Source organism: Bos taurus, chromosome 2 (genome assembly GCF_002263795.3).
Source record: "Bos taurus isolate L1 Dominette 01449 registration number 42190680 breed Hereford chromosome 2, ARS-UCD2.0, whole genome shotgun sequence".
NCBI lineage: Eukaryota > Metazoa > Chordata > Mammalia > Artiodactyla > Bovidae > Bos > Bos taurus.
The window spans coordinates 37,918,838-37,934,665 of record NC_037329.1 but is presented as its reverse complement, the minus strand read 5'-3'; the positions used below and the strand labels follow the sequence as shown (position 1 = coordinate 37,934,665).

Below are 15,828 nucleotides of genomic sequence, written 5' to 3'. Positions count from 1 at the left end.
TGACATCTTCCTGATCCAGGGATCAAACCTTGGTTTCCTGCATTGCAAGCAGATTCTTTACCATCTGAACCACCAGGGAAGCCCTGGATGTGTTCAACTATACTTCAGTAATAACATTTTTAAAAAGTAGATGTGTCAAAGAATTGGAGATAAAATTGAACTGTAATGCAAAATCATTTTTTTTCAATTAAAAAAACAAACAAGCACAAAGGAAAACATCAATATCTCCTCAAATACTACCAACCCAGAGACACTTCTTTTTCACTGAATAATTTTCAAATGTGTTAGAACAGTTGACTCTTCAAAGGGTCCTTCCCATCATTCACGCCCAACGTTCACATTTTCAATGGCTACAGTGCTCAGCCAGCAAGAGCCTGTCACCACAGGGATATTATGTGTCAGGCACTGTGTGAGGAACTTTCTGGAGGTCATCTCACTGAATTCTCCCCACAGTCCAAGGATTCAGGCACTATTATTATTCTATCCATGTTAGAAATGAGAAATCTAAGGCACAGAGAGGTAAAACAATTTACCTATGTTCAAGCAGCTAATCAGTGGCAAAATAACTGTATGAACCCAGGAATTCTGTCTCCACCATCCATGCTCTGAATTTTTGGTGCTTTCTGAGGAAAAATAATGGCTTCTCCAATGGCTCAGCGAGTAAAGAATCCGGTTGCAATGCAGGAGACACAGGAGATGTGGGTTCAATCCCTGGGTTGGGAAGATCCCCTGGAGTAGGAAATGGCAACCCACTCTAGTATTCTTGCCTGGAGAATCCCATAGACAGAGGAACCTGGCAGGCTATGGTCTATAGGGTTGCAGAGTCTGACGTGACTGAAGTGACTTAGCACATAGCACAAGGAAAAATAAGTGCATACACACCTACCATATATCCCTGTCATCAGCATTCTGACACTGCTTGTTTTCACTGTGATACATATGAGAAATATGCATGTCTCTGCTACTCATGAAGAAATAATGGAAACAGTGGCACAATTTTCAATAGTTTGGTGAATGACTCTTTATTTATTGGCCTCTGGCAGGAAAATTGGTATTAATACTTTGGTTTCTGAGGCCTACAACATAACCACTTCTGTGTCAGACCTGTCAATGGTCCTGAACATTTTGGGGGACCCAAACATGTTGCAAATAAGACAAAAGTCACAGCTACTTTTCCCAGAGGAATGCACATAAGTATAGCGTGATAGCCCTGTAAGTGCACTGCTCATATATCCTTCTCTATCCTATATAGAGAACTCCTGCCAGAAGAGTTTTTGGACAGCCCCATCTACTGCACCCCTGGATCTATGACAGTAGTCACAACAAAACCTCACTTCCCCTGAGGTGGCGTGGAACCAATAACTGAGGATGGCAGTCAAACTAGTGCCAGTGCCTTTCTGCCTGACCTGGGATGCTTCCAACAAGCAACTTGTCCTTAGGGACTTCTCATCAGCCTGGCTGAGCCTTTCTTGAAGCTGTACTACAGTTCGAGACTTTCTACCCAATCCTTCCTTCTTGTTCTCCCTTCACAGGTGTCAGACCTGCACTGTGGGCTCATTGCTACCTACTCCTGCTCCCTTCTCCTTTATCTTCCATAGGAGTTTCCTCATAGTTGAGCTTGTCTGATACTGTCTTGATGTCTATTTCCTGAAGGACCCAAAATGATATTCACAAGCATGTAAAGTGTTGTGCACCTTTCAGAGGGTTAGCTGAAAGAAACTCAAAGCCTATTTGTAGACCCCTTGGAGTGTAAGATGGAGAAGGCAATGGCACCCCACTCCAGTACTCTTGCCTGGAAAATCCCATGGATGGAGGAGTATAAGAACACCAGGTTAAGAACCTGTTCAGATGGTACAATGAAAGTAAAATGAAAAGAAACTAAGTTAACATCTATATTATTCTGCTTTTATAGATAAAAGAATTTGACCAATGATTAATATATATATATATATATATATATATATATACACACACACACACACACACACACAATCCGAATTTAAATCAATTACTTGTACCTAAATACTGGTAATAATAAATTATGGTAACTTATCTTTAAAAGCTTTAATAGAAAACAGGAGAGCCACACAAATGCCATAAATTTTTTTAAAAGTTAATGTTTTCTTAAAAACTGTTTTCTGGAAAGAACATTGGGCTCTACAATACTGAAGCTTGAACTAAAATCCTAGCCTGACCAGTCTTGCTGAGTTACTTACTATAAGCCACTTTATTTTTCTGGGCTAAAAATGCATTATCTCTGAGATGAAAGAGTTAGATTAGGTATCTTTTAAGGAACCTTTAAATTCTTAAAATTTTGTGATAATATACATTCCTCTCTGTGGCATAAGTAATAAATAGTGCCAGGATGATACAGTTAATTCTAAGGCAATTGTAATAATATCAATAATGTTATTTCAGAAAAAACTGATGATAAGTTTATTTGAAATCCTCAAGATCTGACCCCTGCCTCTTTTTCCAGATTTACTCACTATGTTCCAGCAATACTTGTCTAGTCCTGGTACCTCCCATTCCTTCCTCTATGTCTGGTCCATCTGTTTGGAAAGTAGTTCTTGTAGATCTCAAATGACCCACTCCTTACAGTTGAGGTCTTGATTCAAATGTCACCTCCACCAAAAGACCTTATGTGATCATTCTGCTCAAATTAAAGCCCCTGCCCCCACCATCTCCAACCCTCTTTATCAGAACACCCTGTACATTTATTTGCCCACCAGTAATTATCATCATTTCATTGTTTGATTGTCCTAACTAAAATAGAAAAATCTTTGGGACAAGCATTTCGTCTGTCTTGTGTATAATTGGAATGATGCCTGGCATGGCGGAAGCACTCAATAACTGCTTTCTACATGAACAAATGAGTTAGTAAATGAATAGATGCACTATAAGAGAAAACATTTTAACTTTTAGAAGGGTTACATAGAAGCAGAACATAAACTTGATACTGTATGTTGCTTTTTACAATTTGAGAAGATAATAACCCAAACTAAGCCAGAGGAAGCATTAGTTTTCGCTTTGGGCTGTGTTTTTCTATGGAAGGTCAATAGAGTTATATGCTAATCAATACCAAGATCATGTTTTAACTGACTAAGTGAAAAGGCTTAAATTACTTAGCTTTTAATATTTGGAAACAAGCAAGTATCAAAATAATTCTATTGATTTCCAAAGAATTAAAAATCACAAGGCCTAATAACAAAGTCATGAAATAGCTCAATGAAAATTTAATTACTGTAGAAAGGTTACATTAAGAATGAGTCATAGAAGTTTAAAGAAACATTTAAAAAAAAAAAAAACAACACAATTCTTTAACAGAATTTGATGCCATAAAGTCCAAGATGCAGACAATTTTGAAGTTAACTCTCAATTTCCCACAGTAGACTTCGGAGTTGTAGCAGAGAGGATACAACTTTTGAACTTCATAAATCCTGTATCTGGCACTAGTAACTAAGGTTTTGAGCAATTCTTTTAATTTCTCTGGGCATCAATTTTTAATTTGTAAGACAGGATGGTAATACATGTTTTTCATTATTACTAATACTTATTTTGAAAATTCTTGATACTCTAAAGCACTAAACATGGGATTCAGCACACATGTGATAATAACCAACAGCTCAGCTGGACAATGAAAATGTACTGTTAGACTATGGAGAACAGTGTGGAGATTGCTTAAAAAACTGGAAATAGAACTCCCATACAACCCAGCAATCCCACTGCTGGGTATACACATTGAAGAATCCAGAATTGAAAGAGACACATGTTCCCCAGTGTTCATCGAAGCACTGTTTACAATAGCCAGGACATGGAAGCAACCTAGATGTCCATTGGCAGACGAATGGATAAGAATGCTGTGGTACATATACACAATGGGGTATTACTCAGCTATTAAAAAGAATGCATTTGAATCAGTTCTAACGAGGTGGATGAAACTGGAGCCTATTATACAGACTGAAGTAAGTCAGAAAGAAAAACACCAATACAGTATATTAACACATATACATGGAATTTAGAAAGATGGTAATAATGACCTCATATGCGAGACAGCAAAAGAGACACAGATGTAAAGAACAGACTTTTGGACTCTGTGGGAGAAGGTGAGGGTGGGATGATTTGAGAGAATAGCATTGAATCATGTATATTATCATACGTGAAATAGATCGCCAGTCCAGGTTCAATGGATGAGACAGGATGCTCAGGGCTGGTGCACTGGGATGACCCTGAGGAATGGGATGGGGAGGGAGGTGGGAGAGGGTTCAGGATGGGGAACACATGTACACCCATGGCTGATTCATGTGAACGTATGGCAAAAACCACCACAATACTGTAAAGTAATTAGCCTCCAATTAAAATAAGTAAATTAAAAAAAGAAAGAAAATGCACTGGCAGAGTAAGGCTACGGTGCTCAGGAGTACTGTGTGAGAGGGGAAAGAGGGCAGAATTACCTCCACAAGCCCATTTATTTCTTGAGAAACTTGATATGATCACTTTCTTTGTAAAACATGAAATGTGTATGGTTGAAAACTGACTGAAATATTTTGAAAGTAGGCTTTTCCCCTAGAAAGAAAAAGGCAAACAGCTCTAGGAGGTAAATCTTCTCATAATATTTTTTAAAAAGAATCTGCATTCATAATGAAAGTTAACACAAAATTATATCTTCTATGCTACGTTTCGGCCCTGCCACGCAGTTTGCAGGATCTCAGCTTCCCAACCAGGGATCAAACCAGAAGACATAGCAGTGAAAGCCTGGAATTCTAACCACTGTGCAACCAGGGAACTCCCTTTGCCATTATTTTCAGTGTCATATGAACTAATTTTTACTTTTTTTTTTTAATTTAAATTTATTTATTTTAATTAGAGGCTAATTTCTTTACAATATTGTATTGGTTTTGCCATACATCAACATGAATCGGCCACAGGTGTACACGTGTTCTCAATCCTGAACCTCCCTCCCACCTCCCTCCCCATACCATCCCTCTGGGCCATCCCAGAGCACCAGCCCCAAGTATCCTGTATCCCGCATCAAACCTGGACTGGTGATTTGTTTCTTATATGATATTATACAAAGTTACTTAATTATTTGTTTAGCTGTGCTGGGTTATAGTCACAGCACATAGGATCCTCATTGCTGTGGGTGGGATCTGTTAGTTGTGTCACATGGGATCTCTAGTAGCGGCATGCGAACTCTTAATTGTGACATGTGGAATATCTAGTTCCTTGATTAGGGGTCAAACCCGGGCCCCCTGCATTGGGAGTGTAGAGTCTTAGCCACTGCACTACCAGGGAAGTCCCCGAACTTATTTTTAAAAGGCTATAAATAAACTATCACGCAGAATACAAGAAATGATGCACATTAGGCATTCATAAGATGGTCAATAAATATTTATTTAGGATCTATCTTGCTCATGAGTCTATAAAAATAAAAAGGCAATCCAATCACTGGCCCATTCATTCATTCACTCAACAAATATTTATGTAGTACCTAATGCTGAAGACATGAAGCTTATTTCCCCTGGGGATTAAGTGGCTGTGGCATTATTAGTTTTATACCAATATACACAAAGTTCATGTTTAAAGGAAGAGAAAGGCTGTCTTGAAGAGGTGACATGAGCTGAAATCTATAAATAAGGATTAAACTTGAGAAGGGTATGAGTCAAAAGTAGAAAAAGACACCCCAAACAGAGGTAATTGCAAATGCTGAGATCTTATGGCAATAAGGAAGGTGACATCTCCCAAGGACTGAAAGAAAGCCAATGTGGCTGGAGAGCATAGGGTACTGTGGTGACAGAAAAAGAGTGGTAGTCAAGGGCCAAAACTTGTAGAGCCTTTTAGACTTTGTTTAGGATTAAAGCCTTTGCCTTAAAATCAATGAGAATTCACTGAGGAGATTCGAGAAATCAGTGGCATGCTTTGATCTGCATTTTGGGAGATTATTTTAACCTGAGGTGTTGAGAACAGATTGGGGTAGATCATTAGACAGGAATACATAGATGACAGGTAAGGGACTGTTTTAGCAGGTCGGATGAGAGGTGATATTTAGCTTGGGCTAATTCAGTGGCAATAGTGATGGATGGAGGGAGTCCAGAAATTTTATGAGGTGAAACTTACAGGGCTTGTTGATGGAGAAAATACTCAGAGAGGCATAGTTAGGGATGGCAGAGAAATAAGGGACAGGAAACTGTCCAAGTCTCTCTCGGGTTTTTGACCAACACAAGTAGATGTTATTGTTGTTTAGACATTAAGCTGTATCTGTCTCTTTTGCAACCCTATGGACTGTAGCCCACCAGGCTCCTCTGTTCATGGGATTTCCCAGGCAGGAATACTGGAGTGGCTTGCCATTCCGTCCTCCAGGAGATCTTCCTGACCCAGGGATTGAACCTGTATCTCCTGTATTGGCAGGTGGGTTCTTTACCACAGCCACTAAGGAAGCCTACACAAGTGGATAGGGTGAAGCTATAATTCACCAGAAGAAACTTTCCTTGGAAGAAAAGCTATAACAAACCTAGACAGCATATTAAAAAAGCAGAGACATTACTTTGCCAACAAAGGTCCATCTAGTCAAAGCTATGGTTTTTCCAGTAGCCACGTATGGATGTGAGAGTTGGACCATAAAGAAGGCTGAACGCTGAAGAATTGATGTTTTTGAACTGTGGTGTTGAAGAAGACTCTTGAGAATCCCTTGGACTGCAAGGAGATCAAAACAGTCAATCCTAAAGGAAATCAAGCCTGAATATTCATTGGAAGGACTGATGCTGAAGCTGAAGTTCCAATAATCAGCACACGATGCAAAGAGCTACCTCATAAGAAAAGACCTGATGCTGGGAAAGATTGAAGGCAGGAGGAGAAGGGGACGACAGAGAACGAGATGGTTGGATGGCATCACTGACTCAATGGACATGAGGTTGAGCAAGCTCCAGTAGATGGTGAAGGACACAGAAGCCTGGCATGCTGCAGTCCATGGGGCGCCAAGAGTCAGACATGTCTGAGTGATTGAACAACAAATAATTCACTGAAGTACGAAATACAGGAAGAGGGTCAGGTCTTGAGGCTGGCGTCCGGGCAGGTGAGAAGATCACAATTTTATTAACTTGACTTCGAGTTGCCTTAAGAGATATCCAAGAAGGTAGGAGGGTCTAGAGTATGTAAGAGAGATGTAGGCTGGAAATAGAGGGTTGAAGGTCATTGGTGGCCTTTACTATTATAGGTGAGATTTTCCAGAAAGACAAAATAAAAAGGAAAAGGGATCTAAACTAAGGCTTAAAAAAATTCTAAATTTAGAATACCCGGGTATAAGATGATGAACCTAAAAATGAGTATTAAAAGAAATGGCAATAGAAGAAGGAAGAAAGTCAGACCAGGATCTATTAAAGAAATAAGTGGAAGAGAATCTTTTAATAAAGAAGGAGTCAAGGGTATCCAATGCATAACCGCATGCATATACAAAAATACAAACTGTTGAAAGGTTTTTCTGAGGGATTAAGGTAGTAATAATGGCAACCCACTCCAGTACTCTTGCCTGGAAAATCCCATGGACGGAGGAGCTTGGTAGGCTGCAATCCATGGGGTCGCTAAGAGTTGGACACTACTGAGCGACTTCACTTTCATTTTTCACTTTCATGCATTGGAGAAGGAAATGGCAATCTACTCCAGTATTCTTGCCTGGAGAATCCCAGGGACAGAGAAGCCTAGTGGGCTCCCGTCTATGGGGTCGCACAGAGTCAGATACGACTGAAGCGACTTAGCAGCAGCAGCAGCAAAATTAAGAATAACAAATTAGGCTTCTGCTTCTGATCATGATGGAGTATCAGAGACCAAGCTTACCCTTCCACTGAAACAACTAGAAAACTGCACAAAATTTATGAAACCCATGTGAAAACATAGAAACACATTCGAGAACAGTGTCCATGATCGCTGAGAAAAGAGAAACAAGCTGAATGAGTGTCATGATTTCCCTGGCTTTCAGCCTGGAGGTATATTCTAGACCATGCAATAGGAGGAATGGTTCTCAAGCATTAGTAAATTTGAAAGTCAGACACCAGCCATCAGAGAAGCTAAGGTATCCAGAAGCTTGAGGAGTAGAGTCCCATAAAAGAAGGGAGCTATGCAGAAAGTCAGCTCCATAAATCTGAATATGGTTCTTCTTGAGTCTTTGCTGAATTCTAAGAGGTGTGTATAGGGGAGAAAACAGTCAAAATCTAAGCAAACATTGAATGGGAAAATGTAAGATGAGCAGTTACTACAGTTCACAGAGGGATGGGAGATGTTCAACTTCTTACCGCTTGAGTAAAAAGTCCTTGTTAATCACCCTGGGCATTCAGTAGTGACCCCAGGCGGTTATACCACAGTAACAAGGCTAATTTTTGTTTACAGTGAAGGCTACTCAGCACTCATCCTACCAAAGCTTAAGACAAGCCTTGGTCTGATCCACAGTCTTAACTGCCTACCAAACAAGACCCAGCACTAATTTTAAGACAGAGAAATCAAGATGTTCAACAATGTAACATTTAAATGTTCATTATCTGCTGAAAAAGCTCTAGACATACCAAGAAGCAGAAATACACTGACTGATAAACAGGATAAAAATCAATAAATAGAAACAGATACAGAAATGATAGAGATGATAGGATTAGTACAAAAAAAACTTGAAAAAAAACCTCTAATAAATGCTATAAATAGGCTCAAGGGTTTAAAAGAAAATACAAACATAAGAGGAGAGACACAAATAAAAATGATCACAGACTATTTGTCAGAAACTACAAGTCACGAGAAAATGACACAAGATCTGTACAGTGCTAAGTGGAAAACAAAAGTTGTTGGGACTTCCCTAGTGGCTCAATGGTAAAGTGTCTGCTTGCCAATGCAAGAGACATGAGTTCAGTCCCTGATCTGGGAGGATCCCACACGCTGAGGAGCAACCAAGCCCATGCGCCACAACTATTAAGTCTGTGCTGCAGAGTCTGGGAGCCGCAACTCCTGAGCCCATGTACTGTGACTACTGAAGCCTGCGTGCCATAGGGCCCATACTCCACAAGAGAAGCCACCGCAACGAGAAGCCTACACACCCCAACTAGAGAGCAGCCCTCACGCAGCACGACTAGGGAAAAGCCTGCACAGCAATGAAAACCCAGCACGTCTCACCTCATGCTTGTGCTCAAATAGATAAAATTATTTAAAAGAAAGTTTTAAAGGCTGTCAGTGTAGAATTCTACAAACTCAGTGAAAATAGCTTTCAACAACAAAGGCAAAACAAAGAATTTTTCAGACAAATAAAAATGAAAAAATGTTGTTGCCAGGAGAACCTGCACCACATGAAATGGTAAATAAAGTTCTCCAGGTGGAAAAAAATGATACCAGATGAAAAATATATGTAGTGGTATTTACATCATAAATGGATAAAAAAGAAATTATAACCATGAAAAACGATAGGAGGTGGGAAATGAAAATATTGTGTGATAATGGTTATACATAACGGGTAAACTACTAAAATATTCTTAAAGTTAGACTGCTGCTGCTGCTGCTGCTAAGTCGCTTCAGTCGTGTCCGACTCTGTGCGACCCCACAGACGGCAGCCCACCAGGCTTCCCCGTCCCTGGGATTCTCCAGGCAAGAATACTGGAGTGGGTTGCCATTTCCTTCTCCAGTGCATGAAAGTGAAAAGTGAAAGGAAGTCATTCAGTCGTATCCAACTCTTCACGACCCCATGGACTGCAGCCTACCAGGCTCCTCTACCCATGGGGTTTTCCAGGCAAGAGTACTAGAGTGGGTTGCCATTGCCTTCTCCAAAGTTAGACTAGGATGAGTTAAATATAAATCCTAGAGGTACTACTAAAAAATCAAACCGATAATCTCTTGGTAGAGATGAAAATAGAATACTAAAAGCTACTCAATCCAAAGGAAAAGAAAAAAAGTAGAGAAAATAAACAAAAAATGGATGTTATAACAAAAGAAAAATGGCAAGATGGTAGGCTTAAATCCAATCATATTAATAAGTATATTAAAATAAATGACCTAGGGGACTTCTCTGGTGGTCCAATGGTTAAGACTCTGCACTTCCACTGCAGAGAGCACAGATTTGATCCCCAGTTGGGGAACTAAGATCTCACATGCTGTGTAGCACAGCCAAAAAATAAAAATAAAAGTAAATGATCTAAACACTGCCATTAAAAGATAGAGATTATCAAACTGGTAGAGATTATTTTAAAAAGACCAACTATCAGATCAGATCAGTCGCTCAGTCGTGTCTGACTCTTTGCAACCCCATGAATCACAGCACGCCAGGCCTCCCTGTCCACCACCAACTCCCGGAGTTCACCCAGACTCATGTCCATAGAGTCAGTGATGCCATCCAGCCATCTCGTCCTCTGTCATCCCCTTCTCCTCCTGTCCCCAATCTCCCCCAGCATCAGAGTCTTTTCCAATGAGTCAACTCTTCACATGAGGTGGCCAAAGTATTGGAGTTTCAGTTTTAGCATCATTCCTTCCAAAGAAATCCCAGGGCTGATCTCCTTCAGAATGCACTGGTTGGATCTCCTTGCAGTCCAAGGGACTCTCAAGAGTCTTCTCCAACACCACAGTTCAAAAGCAACAATTCTTCAGCGCTCAGCCTTCTTCACAGTCCAACTCTCACATCCATACATGACCACAGGAAAAACCATAGCCTTAACTAGACGAATCTTTGTTGGCAAAGTAATGTCTCTGCTTTTGATTATGCTATCTAGGTTGATCATAACTTTCCTTCCAAGGAGTAAGTGTCTTTTAATTTCATGGCTGCAGTCAACTATATGCTATCCCCAAAATATACTTTAAAAATATAGACAACCATAGGATAAAAGTATAAGGATGGGAAAATATATATCCATGCAAAAGTAAATATAAGAAATCTGGAGTGATATAATAATAATCAGAGAAGGAAGATATTGGAATAAGATATATTACCAGAGATTAGGGGGACTTTTCATAATGATAAAGGGTTTGATTCATCAAGAAGAGATATTAAGTCTAAAATGTTTACATCCAGTAAATGAATGGCATAGTACATGAAACAAAAGAAGGAATTTTTAACTGAAAGAATAAATAGATAAACTCTCAGTTATAGCTGGATAATTCAAGACTCTTTTCCAAATAATTAATAGAAAGTAGATAGAAAATCAGTAAGAATATAAAATATGTATATAACACTATCAAACAACTTGACCTAATTAACATCTGGAGAACATTCTGACAACAGCAACATGTATATTCACTACAAGTGCAAATGAAATATTAACCAAGGTAGACCATATTCTGGGTCTCAAAACAAGTCTAAAAACTTAATAGAGTTTAAGATTTTATAGAGTGTGTTCTCCGAACAGAATCAAATTTTGAATAGAATTAAATTAGAGATCAGTATCAGATAAAAGCTGAAAAATCCCTCAATATTTGGAAATTAACATACTTTAAAAAACAAGTTTAACAAATTATTTGAACAGATGCTTTACAAAAGACATAGACATGTCCAATAAACACATGAAAAAAAAGTTCAATATCTTTAGTTATCAGGGAAATGCAAATTTAAACCATAATAAAATACTACAACACACACATTAGAATGGCTAAACTTCAAAATACAGTTGACTCTTGAACAACCCAAGGGTTAGGGGCACCAACTATCTGTTGAAATCTGCATGTAAAACTCTGAAATCAGCAGTTGAAAATCTGCATGTAACTTAGAGTTGACCCTGGAAGATCCTGCGTCTGTGGATTCAAGCAACTGCAGGTAGCACAGTACTGTGATACATAAGTTGAAAAACATTTGCTTATAAATGGATCCTTGCAGTTCAAACACTTGCTGTTCAGTGGTCAACTGTATTCATATACCAGGTGTTGGCAAGATTGTAGAGCAACTAGAACTTCATGCATTGCTTTCAGGGCTATAAAACAGAATAGCTACTTTGAAAAACTGGCAGTTTCTTAGATAGCTAAACATAAAACTACCATAGGGCCCAGCAAGTCCAAGAGAAACAAAACACATAAAGATTTGTACACAAATGTTCATTGCAGCTTACTCATAATAACCAAAAACTGAAACAACTCAAATGTCCATCAACCGGTAAGTGGATTAAAAATTGTAGCATATACATATAACAAAAAATTCTACTCAATAAAAAGGAATGAATAATGATACACACAGTATGGCTGAGTCTCAAATCACTCTGCTGAGGCAAGAAGTCAGAAAGACTACATGCAGTATGATTCCATTTATGTGAAATTAATCTAAAATGACAAAAAGCAGATCAATAGTTGCCTGGGAAGGGGTGGTGAGGGAAATTGTTGAAGTGATGAAAATTATTGTGTTGATGCTTAGATAGGTGACTGATACGTCAAAACTTGTCACACTATACTTGAAATAGGTACTTTTTAATGTAAATATGTCAATAAAGTTTATTTTAAAATAACACTCCACATTTCCATCCTAATGTTCAATATTAAGAGAAAATATGAAACAGGAAAAAAGATAAAGATTCATCAGAAAACTAGATAATTTGGAAGTTAGAAACTCAATTCTAAATCTTTCATGAATATATTGCTTTTAAGTGTAGACTCTGGATGCAGGATACCAAGGTTAAAATCCCAGCTCTGACGCTTGGTAGCTGAGCAATTCTGGACAAGTTAAGTGACTATCTGTGCCATAATTTACTATAAACTGGATGATAATTGACCTTCCCAGGAAGCACTAGTGTTAAAGAACCCACTTGCCAACGCAGGAGATGAGTGTTTGATCCATGGGTCATGAAGATCCCCTGGAGAAGGGCATGGCAACCCACTCTAGTATTCTTGCCTGGAGAATCCCATGAACAGAGAAGCCTGGTGGGCTACAGTCCATGGGCTTGCAAAGAGTCAAACATGACTGAAGCAACTTAGCACGCATGTAGGATGAAGCGCATATCTACCTCATATCATTCTTAAAGAGACTAAATGAAATAATATATATGAAGTGCTTGCAACTGTGTCAGGCACACAGTAAATGATATGTGTTAGCTATTATTGTGCAAATTAAAACAACTATAGACTTATTCCAGGATGCTCATATGAGTTGTTTCTATCCGATGGCTGTTTAATAGTCTATTAAAAAATAAATCCAACACACTCACTTTACAATGAAAATCACCCCCTATATGCTATAAAGGCAGACAGACCAAGATTTCATGGAAAGAGAGCCTGAAAGAGAATCTGAAGTATCATTATAATCTAGATGTGAGTCCCAAGTCTGGACAAACTAGGGCAATTTTCAACATCTCTTTTATGGGTCTTTGTAAAAATGAGATTTTCATTTCTAGAGCTGTCAATTCACCAAATTGAACTATGAAAGTTTAAATAAATGCACAGTACATAAGCAAAATTAAGAGATTCTCAGAACTAATTATATTAACTATAACATTTCTAAACTATTACACCAAAAAATATAAAATAAATTAGAAGCATCTAATTAAAATGTTGCAAAATAAGCTCAAATTTAGTTGCCTTATATATCCTGAGAGATCTGTTGAATAGCAAAATTTCCTTCTTTTTTATGGATGAATAATATTTCTTATTGTATACATATACCTTAGCTTCTTTACTCATTCATTGAAGGATAGACACTTAGGCTGTCCCTATGTCTTGTCTATTGTAAATAATGCTGCAATGAAATTGGAGAGCAGATATTTTTTCAAGATAGTGATTTCATTTTCTTCAGATATATACCTAGAAGTGGAATTGCTCGATCATATGGTAGTTCTGTTTTTAATTTCTTGAGGAACCGCCATACTGCTTTTCACAATTTACATCCCCACCAACAGTGTACAAGAGTCCTATTTTCCCCCGCAGCCCGCCAGCACTTGTTCGCTGTTGTCTTTTGGATGATGACCATTCTAATAGTTGTAAGGTGATAGCTCATTCTACTTTTGATGTGCATTTTTCTCATGATTAGTGATGCTGATCATCTTTTCCTGTACCTGTTGGCCATGTGAATGTCTTTCTTTGAAAAATGTCTATTCAGTTCCTCTGCCTATTTTTTAATCAGATGATTTGGGGTTTTTTGTTATTGAATTATATATCAATTTCTTACATAATTATGCAATATCTGACTTTTTCTTGTATGTTAGTAATTAAAATGAAAATATTCTGAAGATGTCTTATTAAAAGGCAAATTCTTTGCTATGTGACATTCTATGGCTTGGGAATTTTAATCCCTTCTTTTGTTGATATAGTTCTTTTTCAGCTTCAAACACAATACCTATGATCTGAAAAAATATATGTCCTAAGTATAACTTTTTGTCAATACTGTTTACTATCATGTTTTCTTTCCATCCTAGAAGAGTATGAGAAAGAGTAAAATATTTGTTGATTTATTCAGATTTAATTGCCCCCATGTTCACCAATCATGTGCAATATAATTTTCTAAATAGTATAGAATTTTGGGTTCTTTCTAGTCAAAATCTTTTCTTATGGTTTTATTTTTACATGACATTTGTTACATTTGAGTTACAGAAAATTAGACATGTGACTTCTTAATCAAAATGAATAAGCACCACCTTAAAAAAACTCATAGGGTTAACTATTGAGGTGGAAAGTATACTTTGCACCAAATTAAAATCTCGCTGTTAGATCTGACTGCTTTTTTCTTATTAAAAGAGCTGTTACACATTAAAAACTTGCTTTGATGGAGAATAGGAAAAAATACCCCATTATCAAAAACAAAGACTTGTTAAAGGTAGTATTGAAAATAAATAATTGGCTTTTGTTCATGAATGGCTAAATGTGTTTTGTGGTTTGAAAGAGCTAAGAGCAGATTGCTTCTCTTAAATTGTTAGCAAAGAAATGTTTTCATCAATTAACATTCTTTGCTAAGAACAGTTTTTTTTTTTTTCCAGTGCTTTTTCTCAAATACAGTATTATATAAATAGGCCTGCCCAAAGGACAATTCCTGGGCTTTTTTCTTTGATGTCTTAGAGTATAATAATTATGGCATGCCAGTTCTGAATTATGGCAGAAAACAAAAAAATCACATTTCAAACAGATAATTTACTTGAAGAAAATGTTGCCACAGGTAGCCATTCCTGCTAATTAAATGAAAGGTACGTCACCCACAAATCATGGCAGTCTTCCTCTTCATCACGCTTTTGCCTAACATTTACATCCTGGAAGGATGGAAGTAGGGAACAAAGAGTTGTAAAAGAACTATTAGGACACACCATTCTACTCACCCTGCCTCAGTATTACCCATCCCTCTTCCACCCTGTGCTGAAGTGATTATCGCTTTATGAGGGTTGGGTGCAATAATTGGCAACATTTAAGGAGCAATTTCTCCTAACCAGGCTCTATCCTAGGTGCTTCATCTATTTTGATTCATTTAATCCTCACAATGTGTGTGTTAGTCACTCAGTTGTGTCCGACTGTTTGCAACCCCGTGGAGTAGCCCTCCAGGCTCCTCTGTCCATGGAATTCTCAAAGCAAGAATACTGGAGTGGGTAGTCATTTCCTTCTCCAAGGGATCTTCCCGACCCAGGGATCGAACCTGGTCTCCCACATTGCAGGCATATTCTTTACTGTCTGAACCACCAGGGATATCCAGTCATCACAATAATGTTTGGTAACACGGTTGTTCCTATGTTGCAGAGTAGGCACCTAAGGTCAAAGATCATATAGCTGCTGCATGGCACAGACTAGATGCACCCCCAGGCAGTCTGGCTCCAGAGCCCATGCACCTAACTGCTCAATTCTATTCCCCCTCAGGGAATAGAACTCCCAATACAGAGCAGGGGACCTTTGTCATGTTTTGTTTTGTTTTGTCTTTTTTAG

General features: G+C 38.3%; 1 protein-coding gene across 4 annotated transcripts in view; it reads right to left on the bottom strand.

Annotated features, from left to right (window-relative positions):
* CCDC148 (coiled-coil domain containing 148) overlaps positions 1-15,828 on the bottom strand; it is a 297,891-nt gene that overhangs the window by 265,999 nt on the left and 16,064 nt on the right. The gene's annotated exons all lie outside the window — the stretch shown is intronic.